Source organism: Pelodiscus sinensis, chromosome 7, assembly GCF_052426305.1.
Source record: "Pelodiscus sinensis isolate ZL-2025 chromosome 7, ASM5242630v1, whole genome shotgun sequence".
Classification (NCBI taxonomy): Eukaryota; Metazoa; Chordata; order Testudines; family Trionychidae; genus Pelodiscus; species Pelodiscus sinensis.
Window position 1 is genome coordinate 41,104,488 of NC_143058.1, and position 15,886 is coordinate 41,120,373.

The following is a 15,886-nucleotide window of genomic DNA, read 5'->3' on the forward strand; positions in this document are numbered from 1 at the left end:
ATATGACCCTATACCATGGAACCCTTCCAAGCCCCTGCTTCTGATGCATAAAGCCAACAGAAGGCTACTTTAAATGATTTTTTTAAAAGTTCAATAGATAACGGTGAAATGTCATTTTTCTCTCTTGCTACTGGCTTTGGGCAAAGATTCTTGATGGTGTTTTTATTAGAACTAGTCTTTGTAAAAGGATCTGACTTTTCCTATAACAGTATGAATGATCATAATAAAGAAGGAACCAATTTATTTAAATAAGCACTTTTATCTTTATAAAGCTCCATGACACAAGTAATTCTCAGCAAGCATCATTCTGCTGATTACTAGAAATAGATTGATATACCAGACTAATAGGCTGAGCAGGCACTAGAATAAACTGATTTTTTGAAGTTGGCTGTATAGCAAAAGAACATTTGTAGCACTTTGCAGAATACTGAAGTTGATACATGGTTTAGTAAAGCTCTGCAAATGTGCAGATATCTGCTTAATATCAGCAAGTATCCTCATTCATCTGTGAATGTGGATGATGCGGATATTCATGGCTCATGTCTGTATCTACAGATGTGGATACACATTTTGTATCTAGAACCCTGAAAATTTGTGGATATCAGGGGGTATTCATATCCATTGATGTGGATTTGAATATCGACAAATGATGTTTGCAGCTACAGATGCAGATACAATTTTTTTATTCAGGTCTAGCTCTATGGATTAGGACAGAATTAGATACTAGAAGGTATCTGATCATCATATCTCTGCCCACTAGGTGCAGAAACAATTAATGGCACAGGATGTATCAGATATGGCATTATAATGAAATGACATTTTGCCATAGTCAAACAAACTATAAATATTAAACTTCTGAAAAGTCAAAATCTCTAGGGAAATAAAAAGGAAAATGAATTCACATTCATTAAAAACTAATTATCACATAAAAACTAAAGGAAAATATGTTCTGTACAAAGGAACTTTAGGGCCTTATCTGTCTATTGACTTCAGTAGTTTTGAATCAGGACCTTTTCCTGGAAATTAGAAGTAAGTACTGAAAATAGGCATTGAAAAGTTTAATACATAGTGTTCTTTGAATATATGAGCCTAGAATGCTCTGAAAGATTAATAGTAGTGTGCATCCCAAATGCAATACAGTAGTGTCTCAACTTCTCAAATATTCCTACTGATGCCAGTAGAGCCAGATACCATTCACTGGATACTATTCATCAGATTATTTGAGAGCAATACAACAAGTCACTTTTTTGTCAGTAAATTGCAGATTGTTACTTTCAAATATTACAGATATGAGAGATTTGTTACTCACCACACATGGAAGAAGGAACCAGAGAACAAAATCGCAAGGATCCAGTTCAGTGCAGTTAGTCAACAATGTGCATACCCATTTCCAGCTATCACTTGCATCAGTCTAACCTATTGGTGGTATCTGAAGCCTTTTAAGTAGGCATTAACTTTTTGCACCTGGGTCAGGGACCTTGCAGTCACCATGCTCCAGTTCATTGACATCAAATGGGGAGTTTAAACTTGACTAAAGTAATCACACAACACAAATTCTCCATTGGTTCAAGATTCTGAGGTCACTGACACTACAGAACAGTGGTTAAGGCATATATTTCTTGAAATTATAGAAAGACAGCATTATAGCGTTACTTGGCAAGCAATGTTGAGGGTCAGCGTAGGTTAGTATCCCCTTTGAAAACACCAACCTCAGCCTTAATAACTGGTTCTGTAAAAAAATAATTGCTGAGTAATAGACAAACTGATTCATAGATTAAATGCTGAGAGAATAAACATTTGATACTTACTCAAAAGCTTACTCTTCTGCCAAAATCCAGTCCCGATCTCTGTTCGCTGCTCTCTGACATGGACACTAGTGCTTTGAAATCATTGCTAAAGAGATGAGTTTTCTACAGCTAGATAACTAACATGTGATAGTCAAATCATAGTGGAGCCAATTGCCCTGTAGTTCTTATCACGAGGCATGAGATGGTCAGTGCTATATCTCCCATCGGTCATTGATCTTGTCTTGTTAACCTCATGGTAAAACTTCGGTCCCATAGCTCCCCTTGATGTTTACAGCAAGATAAACATTATTTATCCTCAGTAAAAACACACCTTTTTCAGCAGTAAAGTCAAAACCTTATGTTGTTAGCCAGCCAGTTAGCCTCAGTACCACCAACCCCCTCTTGTTGTAACCCATTTCCTCTGACCTCTTGGTGACCTTCAACCCCCTCCACTTATAAACTCATCCTCTAAGTCACATTTTCATTTACAACCTTTATTTTTTTCCACTTAATTAGCCAATGATTGAGAGGAGCCAGGGATTTGTTCTGCAGTTAGATGCTAACAGAGCCTTTCTTTGGAGCACACAATTACATACATTTGAATATATGGCAGGCTAAATATTTTTTTTAAAGTTTAAAATAAAAAGAATAATGAACACAGCCTTCAGATAAATTATTTGTTGTCTCTGAAAAGGAAGCAAGCAGGTGGTTGGATAAAAGAATATTTCTGGGGAGGAAAACAAGAAATTCTGGCTTGGTTGGATGCTGCCAATGTGCAAAGGAATACACCACAGGGGTAAATACAAGGGAAGGAGAAAAAGCTATTTAGCTAATGGACAATCTTGGCACCAACCAAATGGGTAGAAATTGGCCATGAACAGTTTCAGGCTGGCAATTAGGAGGTTTTGAATCATCAGAGGAGTAAAGTTCTGGAACAGCCTCCCAACAGGAGTTGTGGGGCAAACAACTTAATTAGGCTTAAGAGCAAGCTAGACAGGTTTATGAGTGGGTAAAATAAGAATGTGTGTGTATGTCAGGCCTTCAGCCAGTCACTGGCAGGGACCAGGAAAAGGTTTTCTCCCTGGTGTATTTTGGGGGGCAAGAGGCTAGTTTGGTTGGATTGATGATTGGTTTGGGGGTTTTGTCTATTTCCTCCAAAGCATCAGAGATGGCTACAGATGAAGCTGGGACACTGAACAGAGAGCACCAGGGCTCAAAGGTGGCACTGAGAGTTCTGTTAGGTAGTTGTCTGGCTGGTTTGTGCTCACATTCTCGTGATCTAATGGATTGTCTTATTTGGGGTGTCTGGAAGGAATTTTCCCATAGGCCTGTGACAGCTCTGACAGATTTTTCACCTTTGAGCTGTGGGTCATCTGCTGAGACTATGAGGTATATGAGGTATATCTCAGTGAATCAGTTCCTGCCATTTCAGAGGCCATGAGCATCAATGCACCCCAGTCCCTCATGTTTTTGCCGATGGCACATACTAGACTCATCTTCTGTAGGATATAAGATTTGATTTTGGTTGTTGGGACCAGTGGCGGGTGCTGGGTTGTGTCACAGGCATGAGATATACAGGAAATCAGACTAAATGATTTGAGGAGCCCCTCTAGCCTTAAAATCTATGCTTATGACTATGATTCAAATATTCCCACTTTTTTCAGTGCTTTCTGGCACATGCAGGCCCTGCTTTGGGTCCAGTCACATTCAGCTTCATGTTTTTCAAATTACTATTACTGCCAGACCCAACATTTTTCCTGGAACTTTACTGCTTTCTGGCACTCCTTAGATGTGCTAGGAAAGGGAAAACCAAACTATTGCTTTCTGTGGGCTCAGTGAAAGTAGCATTTCTGTGTACTAAGAAAGAACCACAGCACAAAAACATGAAAGGGCAGGGCTGAGATTTTCAAAGGCACCTAAGGAAGTTAGATGCCAAAATCCTACTGAAATGCAGTCCATGGAATATAGGCTACATTTGCCAAGGGAATTCCTCTTTTCCAGGATCTGAGTTACAAGATAGCCTTTAATGTGTTGTGTGGATCTTCATTTATTCTAATATTACTTTGCATGAGGAGAATAAGGTCATAATTTATTGTGTCAAATTGCAATACATTCACTGTTTTCCTTTTAACCAAAGTATTTATATCCCTGTGCATGCAGTGACAATCACCATCTTTTTTTCGGATCTGTCACAAGAGTAAGCTAATGCGAAAATGTCTTTAATATGAATGAATTATTTCTCTCATGCATACAAAGCTTGGATGCCCTTTGGCACATATTATTAAATCTTCTATAGAAGGTACTTCCTAGTTCCAGGGTGTGATGTATCTAAGGTGTGTTTCAATAAACTGAAGGAACTGGTTTCACCAAGGTAGATGAATATGTTATTCCAAAAAAAGCCCTAGTGGCAGTGTTCCAATGAAAAGCTCCCAGCACAAGAGAGTTAACCACAACTTGTGATGCCCCATTCTGGGTCATAGCCATAGAGTGCTTAGATGACCCTATATTTTCAATATGGCACAACACATGATTTCCAGATTGATACACCCATGACCAAATTGCCTCTCAGGCGTGGCATTCAGGTCTGGTAGAGGATGTGTTTCAGAGCAGCACTCAAGATACTCTAACCTACATCAGGGCCAGGGCCAAGACAACACTGGTCCCAGAATCAGGGTGCTACAGTCAGCTGAGAATCCATTAATCACTCACACGCTTGAATTAAAATGTAAGTGGTGTTACTCCAGATTCTCAGTAGTGTACCTGACTGTAGAATCTATCCTTTATCTAACAATGGAAGGTATTTCTAAGGAGATCGTCGTGGCTGCTTCTGAACACTGAGGATACCATTTTGTGCTGTTCTAGCACTTTGTGTATGAAATCTCAATGACTATTCAAACTATTCTTAATAAATTCAGCAGTACTGCAGCCCTGGGGAAGAGGAAATGTTCACGTTCTGCATTAACATGTGGGAACTGAGGCACTGCTTGTTATTTTTGCAGTGTGCTTTTAGTTCCTCCATCCCCAAATAGTTATTTTACCTTGCTATTTACAGAGTTAAAGCTTCAGTTCACAAAGCAGTGTAGGGCTAGTGTACTAAACTCCTGCATCATGTTTCTACTAGTATATTGAGTTTAACTCTGCTTTAAGTGCAAAAAACCCCTATTCTGTCCCATCTCAGAGAATTCACATCTCAGATCTTGCTGGGCCTTCACTTCTGGACCACAAGACTTTGGGAGTCACTGTTTCTGTGATACCCTAATGGTATCACATGCTCCTATGTCCAAATAATACAAAGCTCTAAAAAGGTGACTCTGAATAATGACCAGTATAATAAGTTCCCTGAAATAAACCAGAAAACAAAATCTATTATTTTTGTTTGCAACTTAAATTACAGGGCAACTGTTATAAGGGAGACATTTATTTCATCTTCCTTTTAAAATGTCTTCATTTTAACCTGTTTTTGGTGTGTCATCGTGGAATGTTATTACTTTTCTTAATGCAACTGAATAATCAATAATAATAATAATAATAATAATAATAGTTAAAAGACTTTAGAAGAAATAGAAGAGATGATTGTTCTATGACACAAAAGGCTTGGAATGATTAGCTTTTTATCAATAATGTTGATAAAAATCAATTTCATCATGCCCAGAAACCACAAAATATTTCTATTAAAATAATAAACATTTACAAATTGGCAAACAAGAAAAATACTGCTTGAGAACTTAGTGGATTTTGCTATAAGGATATTTACTTTGTCTATGTTGACCTGATATGTTGATTATTTGTGTTTTAACAGTTATAAAGCTTTTACTTTTTGAATCTCAAAATCTACTGTAATTAAAGTTTGTATGGTCAAATTATTGTTTGACCCACTGTAATGGGGTGTCCTCCGCAGACAAGACTGAAAGGCATTAAAGTGGGCAGGTAGGCCTATTTACTAGACTCAAAAGACTTTCAGGATGTACCTGGAGGAAGAGCCAAGGAAATGACTGCAAGCAGGTTCAGTTATGCACCATTAGGCAAGGCCTATAAAGCCAGGAAGCTGATGACAGACAGGGGCAGCTGCTGAGAAAGGGCAGTCACTTCCTACGCAGAGCGAGGACGGTTTGAAGGTGGTACGCTCAGAGATAGCAGAGGAACCAGAGCAGCAGGAAGCAGTCCAGAAAAGGAGCAGTGAGGGCTGGGAGAAGAAAGCCCAGAATGCTTGATTGAGGGTTCCTAATCTGGAACCTGGAGTAGAGGGTGTCTTGGTTTCCCCTACCCATCACTGGGGAAGGTGGCGTCAATGGGGGAGTGAATTGGAAGACTGAGTCACTGTGAGAATGTAAGGACTGTACCAGGAAGGGGTACTGGGAACACTGAATGACCTGACTGGAGGACTGGGTCACTAAGAGTACTCTGTGGTTCCTGGACAAAAGAGGAGCTACTGAGCTGAGAGAGAGACTGTGGCACCTTTTTCCGGAAATGTTTAAAACGGAACAGTTTTCCGTTTTAAGTTTTTCCGGAAAACGAGCGTCTACATTGGCCCCGGAGTTACCATTATAACGATGCGCTTTTCCGGAAAAGCACGTCTACATTGGTGGCGCGCTTTTCTGGAAAAGCAGAAGCCCAGAGCCATTTAGAAGAGGGCAAAGGCCACCAGACCTTTCCGGGGGCGGGACCAGAGCGCCGTTCAGACACGTGCTTAAAGGGGTCTCGCCGGACAGCCGTTTGGCTCCTGCTCCCGTGCCTTGGGGCCTCTGCCAGGGACTGACACCCTTCGCAGGGTCGGTGGTTGCCCTCTGAGTTTTGGGGACACCACCCTTTGGCCCCCAACTGCTTTTCCCTGAGTTTTGTTTTTTCTGCCCTGCTCTGTCTGCTATGGAGCCATGGGTGGCCATGTACCTGCTCGGGCCCCTGTTTCAGCTGTACAAGTGCCTGCTACTTGTGCTGGAGGCCGGTGCCATGGTGTACATGTACCAGGAGGCAGAGATCGCCTTGGACTCCCTCACCAGGGAGGCCCTGGCAACCATGTCACATCAGCACCCCACCGTAGAGAGGCCCGTCTGGAGTTTGGAGAGCAGCACCGACTGGTGGGACTGGGTGGTCCTCGGACTATGGGACGACCAGCAATGGATCAGGAATTTCCGGATGAGAAAGCGGACCTTCCTGCAGCTGTGCACCTGGCTCGCCCCCGCGCTGCAGAGAGCCGCCACCCGGCTGCGGGCACCCATCCCCGTGAACAAGAGGGTTGCCATCGTGCTCTGGAAGCTGGCCACTCCGGACAGCTACCGCTCGGTGGCCCAGCAGTTCAGGGTGGGAAGATCAACCGTCGGAGTGATCGTCATGGAGGTAAGTCCCAAAGGGAGTGGGGAGTGGGGTAGAGGGAGGGTGCTGCACTCCAGGGCCAGGGACAGCCAAGACTCCAGGCTGGGTTGCCCAGGGGTTTGGGCCATCCCTCCCTTGCACAGGCCCGGTGGTGGTGGGGGGCCATGAGGTGAGGGGGACCCTGGTGTGTGTGTGTGTGTGTGTGTGTGTGTGTGTGTGTGTGTGTGTGTGTGTGTGAGGACAGAGGGAATCAAGGGGGGGCCCAAGGGAGCACACACTCAGCCCTGCTGTATGTGACGTGTTCCCTTGTGTTTCTCTGCACCCTTCTGCAGGTCATCCACGCCATCAACGATGTCCTGCTCCCGTGAATCATGCGCCTGCGCGACATGGATGATACCATGGTCGGCTTCGCTGCCCTCGGGTTCCCCAATTGCGGGGGAGCCCTGGACGCCACCCACATCCCCATCCGGGCCCCGGAGCATCGAGTGGCCCATTTCATGAACCGAAAGGGGTACTGCTCCATTGTTCTGCAGGCCCTCGTGGACCACCGGGGCCGCTTCGTGGACATTTACAGGGGCTGGTCCAGCTGGGCACACGATGCCCGCATCCTCCGGAACTCTGGACTCTTTCGCAGGTTGGAGGCGGGCACCTACTTCCCCCGGCAGGACTTGACTGTCGGGGATGTGCCTATGCCCATCTGCGTCGTCGGGGACACGGCCTACCCCCTGACGCCCTGGATAATGCGGCCGTACATGGGGCAGCCGGCTCAGAACCGGGCCCGGTTCAACGACCGCCTCAATCGGGCCCGAAACCCAGTGGAGCTGGCCTTTGGACGTTTAAAAGCCCGCTTCCGTTGTCTGCTCACCCGTCTCAAGATGGGTGAGCAGAATGCAACGGAGGTCCTGGCCGCGTGCTGCGTGCTCCACAACATTGTGGAGCGCAGTGGGGAGGCCTTCCTCCCTGCATGGATGGCAGCCGAGACACAGACGTTGGAACAGCCCAACACAGCTGCCCGTCCACCAGGCGCGCCAGGATGCGGTGTGAATCAGAGAGGCCCTGGTGGACATGTTTGCCCAAGCCCCGTAGTAGGGTCGCCTGGGTCTCCCCAGACTACTCCCTCCCATCCCTTACCCTTCCCCACCTCCTCCCTTTACCTCCCCCCCCAATTGTAAAGCGTCGGGTCAAAGCACATCGGCTGTCATCGTGGGGTGTGTCTAGACTACATGCCTCCTTCGACGGAGGCATGTAGATTAGCCAGATCGGAAGAGGGAAATGAAGCCGCGATTAAAATAATCGCGGCTTCATTTAAATTTAAATGGCTGCCCCGATCTGCCGATCAGCTGTTTGTCGGCAGATCGGGGGAGTCTGGACGCGATGCCCCGACAAAGAAGCCTTTCTTCATCGACACAGGTAAGCCTCGTGAAACCAGGCTTACCTGTGTCGATGAAGAAAGGCTTCTTTGTCGGGGCATCGCGTCCAGACTCCCCCGATCTGCCGACAAACAGCTGATTGGCAGATCGGGGCAGCCATTTAAATTTAAATGAAGCCGCGATTATTTTAATCGCGGCTTCATTTCCCTCTTCCGATCTGGCTAATCTACATGCCTCCGTCGAAGGAGGCATGTAGTCTAGACGCACCCCGTGACTGTTCGTCGGGTGCGTTGGGCTTAGTTAGGGTTTTTCTTTTTAGTTTAGGCTAGGGTTTAGGCCACCATCGCCTGTCCTGAAGAACAGCCAAGAGGATTCGGGGTTCGTGCGGAAGGCTCAAGTCGGCGTACCTGATTCCAGTCATCTTCCGTCGAGGGCTCTCCTGGCTGTTCCTCTCCTGAGGCCCGGAAGGACCAAAGGATTGAGGTGGCCAGCAACACTACCCAATTGTCCTCCCTGCGCCTAGACTATGTTTAATACTCTGTAGTGTGCATCTTTTAACCGTTCTTGCTTGTTTGTTAGCTATGTAAATATAGTTGAGAAAGGGCAGGAATATAGTTTACATTTTACTGAAAAGTCTCAGTATTTCTTTATGCGCCACAAACCAATGACCACTTACAAAGGGCCTCCCCGGTGATAGAGTAAAGAATTTGTTGTCCACAGTTTGTAACCCTGTTAAATTTAAGTGGCTAATTGGCATCTCAAATCATTTCTTACAGTTACTAGAGTAACACAAGAACCAACACAAGAATGAACTGAAAATTAGACAACTTTTTATTTACGGGGGTGGAGGGGAGACCTTCAACTGGGACGGGGGGGGAGAGACCTTCAACTGGGGGGGGGGGGAGACCTTCAACTGGGACAGTTACTGCGACGGGCGGCCCCTGCGAGCGCTCCTCCGGGGGGGGACCTGCACACGCTGGGCAGACCGTGTTGGGGCAGCCTGAACGGGGAGGTGGGCGTGGCAGGAGCAGGGGCAGGGGGGGCAGGGGCAGGAGCAGGAGCAGGAGCAGGAGCAGGAGCAGGAGCAGGGGCAGGGGCAGGAGCTGGGATAAGAGCAGGGGCAGGAACAGGGGCAGGAGCTGGGAGAGGAGCAGGGATAGGAGGGGGCATGGGCTGTGCTCTGGGAGGGATGGCGGGGGCATGGGGTCCGGCCATGCCATAGTGGATGGCGTGCACTAAATGTGCCGTGAGCATGTCCATAGAGGTGCACATCCCTCTGCACTCCGTGAGGAAGGCAGCCCAGCCCTCCTGCCGCCACTGCAGGTCTCCCTGCACCCGCTCTTCAATGGAGCCCTTGATTCCCTCCACGGCGGTCACGTGGCGGCGAAGCAGCTGGTCCCTCTGATGCAGCCTGCGCCTCCGGGGTTGGCCTGCTGGGGGTGCCGCTGCTGCTGCAGTGGAGGGTCTGGTGCTGGGTCCCACTGCAGGGAAGAGAAGAAAGGATGGGTCAGTCAGGCAGGCCATCCACTGTCCCCACATCTCATGCCCTCCACCCCTGAGCCCAGGTGACCCCACAGTTGTGTGGCTTGGGCCCACTCTCTTCCCCTCCTGCCCCTGTGTTGTATGTTGGCAAGGAGGACCGTCCCTGGAGTAGGGTCCTCCCTCCAGTATTGTAAGCACCGGTCTGTATCCTGGCCCCGTGGAGGGTGGGAGGGTGTTTGTGCTGCGTTCACCTGTGGAACTCCCTGCCGGTGGAGACTGTGAAAAGCTTTGGGCTAATCAGTGGTGTTTGACAGGGAGCGAGATGCATCCCCACAAAGTGCCTGGGAGCACATCTGGGCCCTCAGATCCCCTCGCGTGGGATATCTCCTGAATGGAACCAGAAGAGTGACTGGGTGGGGGGGTGTCCCATCCTTGCAGCAAAACTCAGGGGCTCTTCTCCCTCCCATTATCCCTCCTGCAAGGCCCACTTGGGACATGTGTAGCCCAGGGACATGTGTGGCCACAGTGGGGACTTCCCTTGGGGAACCAGCCAAGGCACCGGGAGCAGGCGAGGGACTGTGACGCTGCGGTTTTCCCAGGAGCAGCTGGCTGTGCCTCACAGCCAGGCATGGGACAGTGTGCCGTTCTCCGTGCTGCACCCTTGGCGGAGCTGCGGGCTCTGGGCTGAGTCCCTGGGGCTCTGGCCAGTTCCAGCCGGCATCTACTCTTCCCCCTGGTCCCGCCAAATGTGTGTGAGCAGCACGGTCCCAGGCGGTTGCACATGCTGCTTGCTGCCTCATGCTACGCAGCGTGCAGCTCATGTGGCCTGAGTGACATGCTCTTCCCCTCGCCCCTCTGGGAGCCTGGCTCCCCCCCACCCACCCTCCGCCCTTTGGGAGTGCAAACTGCAAAGACTCACCAGTGGGTTCCTCCCCGGCTTCGGCCTCGGAGGAGCTGCTGGAAGGGGCCTGCTGGGTGGCAATGCTGGCCTCCTCTCCAGCCGCCGCGCCGCCGCTGTCCTCTCCCTCCTCCGGCTCGGTGGGTCGGATGATGGGGGGGCGCTGGCAGGTGTCCACTGGCACTGGCGGACCTTGTGGGGCTGGCTGGTCCAGAAACGCGTTCATCCTCTCGTAGTAGGGGCAGGCATCTGGTCCTGCCCCCCTCCCCTCGCTGGCCTGCACGTACCCCAGCTGCAGCTCCTTCACCTTGGAGCGGACCTGCTCACAATTGCGGGCGGGGTGTCCCTGCTGCGCAAGGTTGTCGGCCAGCCGCGTATAGATGTCAACGTTGCGGCACCGTGAATGCAGGTCGTGGAGACCCTCCTCCTCCTGCCAGAAGTCCAGGAGGGACTCCAGCTCCCTGGGGGTCCAGGATGGGGCCCGGCGTTTGTGGCCCCTGGGGGCCTCCTGAGCTGGGGGTGCAGGTGGCTCACCACCCGGAGCTGCCATGCTGGGCTGCGAGGTGAATCCTGGGCAGCACAGCGGCACGTGGCAGAGCTCAGGCAGCAGGGTCTGCGGCATGCTCCTGTCACGTGCGCCCAGCTGCCTCCGAGCTCTTTAACAGCTCGGGTTACCAGGAAGTCCAGGGCTCCTACGGGGTCTCGTAGTGTCCAAAGCGCTTTTTTCCGTTTCTTCTGCTTTTCCGGAAAAGCTTTTCCGGAAAAAGGACTTTTGCCCGAGTGGGAGCAGCGTAGCTTTTGTGGAAAAATGGCTGATTTTGTACAGTAGAACGTCGTTGCTTTTCCGGAAATTCAAGCGGCCAGTGTAGACAGCTCGCAGCTTATTCCGGAAAAGCGGCTGATTTTCCAGAATCAGTGGCCCAGTGTAGACACAGCCTGTGTGTGACCATGGGAAAGGGTATCAGCCTCAAGAGCTAATCCCCAAAGTTAGCAGGAGGAGGTGCCAGACAAGGTTGAGTAGAGCACCGAGTGATACCTCCCCTCCAATAATTTCCCTCAACTGCAAATACACATTAATATTATCTGTCAAAACTACACAGAATAAATAAATTCTACCAAGTCTAACCCAGGTAGGACTCCAACACTGGCTGTAGTAAATATGCAGTGCAAAGAAGCATGTCTTCATTGTAGCAGCAAAGTCTCTCATCAGTTCACTTTCATTGCCCGGACTTGTGTTTCTTGCAGTGTCAGAGTTATAGGTGGGCAAGGTAGTATCTTTTATTAGACCAACTTCTGTTGGAGTGAGACACAAGTTTTCAAGCTTACACAGAGCTCTTCTTCGGGTCATTTATTTTCTATGGAAGCTCAAAAGCTTCTCTCTCTATAGAACTTGGGCCAATAAAAAATACTATCACACTTTGGCATGTACAGACAGTATCTTTACTCGGAAGAGATATAATATTTTTAACATTAGCTTGTACTAGCTGCTAATTGAATTAAATGAAATGAAAAGAATCAACAATCAATCAAAGCTGGCATAAGATAAATGTTAAAAGCATTTATTTTTCTATGTGTTTTTAATGGGCTATTGATCAGGAAAATAAATGACCCTGTTTTCATTACCATGCAAGTCAAAAGCGTTTATTCTCAAGTTGCCACTTCTGAGAGCAACATTTTATTTCTTTTGGTATTTTGAAAATAATAAATCTATGGCCTTAGAAAAAGATTACATATTTTCCTTAGTATCTGACATTCCACACTGCTGCCTTCTCTTCAATTATTCATCTAGCAATGAAAAGAAATCATCAGGTAACCAATACTGGAGCTGTTTTTGAAGGCTGCAGTGCAGACAAAATTCCCATTGACTTTGCTAGTGTTAGCAAAAATTGCAAGAAAGAAAGAAAGAATGAATTGTGGGCAAACCACCCGACCAGCTTAAAGCAAATACATTATTGTGAGCTTACCATTTCTACATGATGAGAATGAAAATAAATAAAATAGCATGGCTACTCATATACATAGAGCCCTGAAAATCCACATATGTGTATCAGAGGTGAATACAAATTTGTATCCATGAAGGCAGGGCTCGATTAAGGGGGGGGCTAGCCGGGCAGCTGCCCGGGGCGCCAACCTATGGGGGCACCTGATGGCAGCTGTAAGGGGTGCTATGTGCTCGGGGCCAGGGGCCGTGCGCCCGATTGCAGCTGTAAGGTGTGCAGCACGCCGGGGAGTGGGGCCACGCATGCCGTGTGCCTGGGGGCGGAGCCATGCATGCATCGTGCGTCCACTGCCCGGGGCACAGGAATGGCTCGAGCTGGCCCTGCATGAAGGGCTCTACATTCTTAGGAATGACATTATACTCTTATCCTTATGTTTTAGGGTACTGCCTCATATGCCTAACATTGTACACTTTCATATTTTAAAAATTTAATTTGAAATAAGTTATTTTAAAAAAAGGGACAAGAAGATGGGTGCATGACTGAATCATTTGCAATTGTCTTTTTAATTTGCTATTCAGAATAAGTTGTCACATATTTTCTGCAAATAATTCTCAAACTCTATCTCACTCACAAACATTTCCTCATTTAGTGTTGAATAGTCAAAATTAGGCTATGTGGTTAGTTCTGATTGGTCACACGTAAAATCTGACTTCTGGTATAACTATTTGGTTATAAATTCACAATGCACTTTCCACAACTATCCTTCAATATACTCTTAACATTTATCATTTCTCTTTCCATCAGTAACGGTAAAATTAATCACTGTAATGCCATAGAAAACATACACAAAACAGAAAGGAAATCCACTGAACTTACAAACCACCGAAACAACTCTCACCAAAGTCTCTTCTTTTCCTAATTCAGAAACCAGTATGCTACTCTCATCCCATTTAACCTGTTAGCCACTGTAGGCTTCCATGACCCTGTTCTCTCCTCGTTCTCTTCCTACCTCTTTAATTGCACCATCAGTGTGTTCTGCAGGGGATCTTCCTCATCCTTCCTCCAGCTTTCTGTAGCGGTCCCACAGGGCTCTGTCCTTGATTCAGCTGCCGTCTTTAGAGTGATGACTCACAGCTCTCTCTACTCCAGACCAGTCGCCTTATGTCCAAACTAAAATCGCAGGCTGTGTCTCTGACATCCCCTTGTGGATGTCCAGCCACCAGCTGGAGCTGAACATGGGCTCCTTGCCTTTCCCCAACCTCTCTCAACCACCTACTTTTTCAGTTGCTATGGACAACACCACCCTCCTGCCTGTTGCCCAGAACACTGACCTCTGCCTAGATTCTCACATCCAGGCTATGTCTAAATCTTGCTGATGCTTTCTACGAAACATCACTAAATATGATCATTTCTATTCCTCCACACAGCTAAAACTCTCATCCAGGTGCTCATCATCTCAGGTCTCAACTACTGCTGCATCCTTCTCGCTGGTCTTGACAAACTCAGTCTTGCCTCACACCCATTCAGAATGCTGCTGCAAAGGTTATTCTCCTTCCCTGTCGCTTTGACCGTGCCACCTTTCTCCGAGTCTCTAAGCTGCTCGTCTTCATTTTTGAGGCCCATTATGGTCTATCCCCACCCTACCTATCATGTCTCATTCGCTATCAAAATGGTGACTGTCCCATCTGATCAGCCCATGGTGCCAGCCTCCAACATCCACCTCTTAAATTCCCTAACAAGCACCTTTGTGCTTTCTCCCCTGTTGACTCTCATGCTTGGGACCATCACCCCTAAACATCTTCAAAATTACCCCCATTTCAAAACTTTCCTTTGTGGTGGGCCTGCCTAAAACAGCTAGGCTGCTGGTGTGCTGATGCCTCTGCCTATCAAGCTGACCAAGATTGTCTCATTGCGTTCTTGTTCTCCTCCACTGGGCTGTGTGTACCTATCTCTTGTCTTTCATGCTTTGATTGTATGCCCAATGGGGCAGGAACCATTTTTGTTCTGTCTAGCACAGCGCCTAGCACAATGAGGTCCAGGCCCATGACTGAGGCATCCAGGTGCTGTGTTAACACAAATGCTAATAAATAAACAATCCAAGCAAGCTCATTTTTGAATGCAAAGCACCACTGCGGCTGAAGTTTCACCCTAGAGGCTCCTCCATACTGGCAGAGAGGCAGCTCGACCAAATCTGAATGGCATTGCAACCCCACACACCAGGTCACAGAGCCTCGTGGGACACTGTTGCTGCAGGGTGTGCTCCCTTTCTAAACCTTCCTTCCCCTTGCACCCTCATATGTGACAATATTTTGGAAGAGTGGGAGGGGCTTATTTTCCAATTTTGCTGCAGATCCTCTGAGGGTATGTCCTCACTACAGCGCTAATTCGAACTAACTTAGTTCGAACTAACGCAGCCAGACTAAAAAACTAGTTCAAATTAGCGTTTTGCAAATTCGAACTAGCATGTCCACACAGAGTGGACCCTGAACTGGGGTTAAGGATGGCCGGAAGCAGTGCCGGCAGGGCATCAGAGGAGGACTTAGAGTGTGGAGCTGCTGCCTCAGGCTAGCCAAGGGCTGTGCTTAAAGGGACCTGACCCCCACCCCGGACAGACAGTTCTCAGGGGTGCCCCGCTTGCAAAGCAGTCCTGGCTTGGATTGCCCGGAGTACCCACACTGGGCACATCACAGCACTCGGACATCAGACCGGCTGCACTTGCCGCAGGCTGCCATCTGGGGAGAGGGGACAATTGGGGGGCTGCAGGAGAGGTTCCACCCCCAGAAGCCCGCAGAGCCAGCCCAGTCCTCCCCATCGGGGGCTCGTACCCCATTCCTCCCTCACTTCCTTCCACTTACCCGTCCCTAGCCCCCCTTCTTGATGTACAAAATAAAGGACAATTGTGACAAAACTCGAGGAGACTGGGAAAAGGAGGTGGGAGAGGGGAGGAGAGAGGGTGGGAGAGGGGAGGGCAACTAAAACGATCAGGGGTTTGGAACAGGTCCCTTATGAAGAGAGGCTAAAGAGACTGGGACTTTTCAGCTTAGAAAAGAGGAGATGGAGGGGGGATATGATAGAGGTCTATAAAAGCATGAGTGGGGT

The 15,886-nt window shown here is 48.0% G+C and overlaps 1 protein-coding gene across 4 annotated transcripts in view; it reads right to left on the bottom strand.

Annotated features, from left to right (window-relative positions):
- ABCB11 (ATP binding cassette subfamily B member 11) overlaps nt 1–1,961 on the bottom strand; it is a 77,421-nt gene extending 75,460 nt beyond the window's left edge. For 2 of the 4 annotated variants that reach the window (XM_075933558.2, XM_014579869.4), the window contains exon 1: nt 1,310–1,461. The gene's annotated coding sequence lies outside the window, so the exon portion shown is untranslated. Of the gene's footprint in view, nt 1–1,309; nt 1,462–1,808 lie in introns of those variants that run through there. The other 2 variants (XM_075933556.2, XM_075933557.2) reach the window with 2 other exon arrangements.
- Between the last annotated feature and the right edge of the window lie 13,925 nt (nt 1,962–15,886).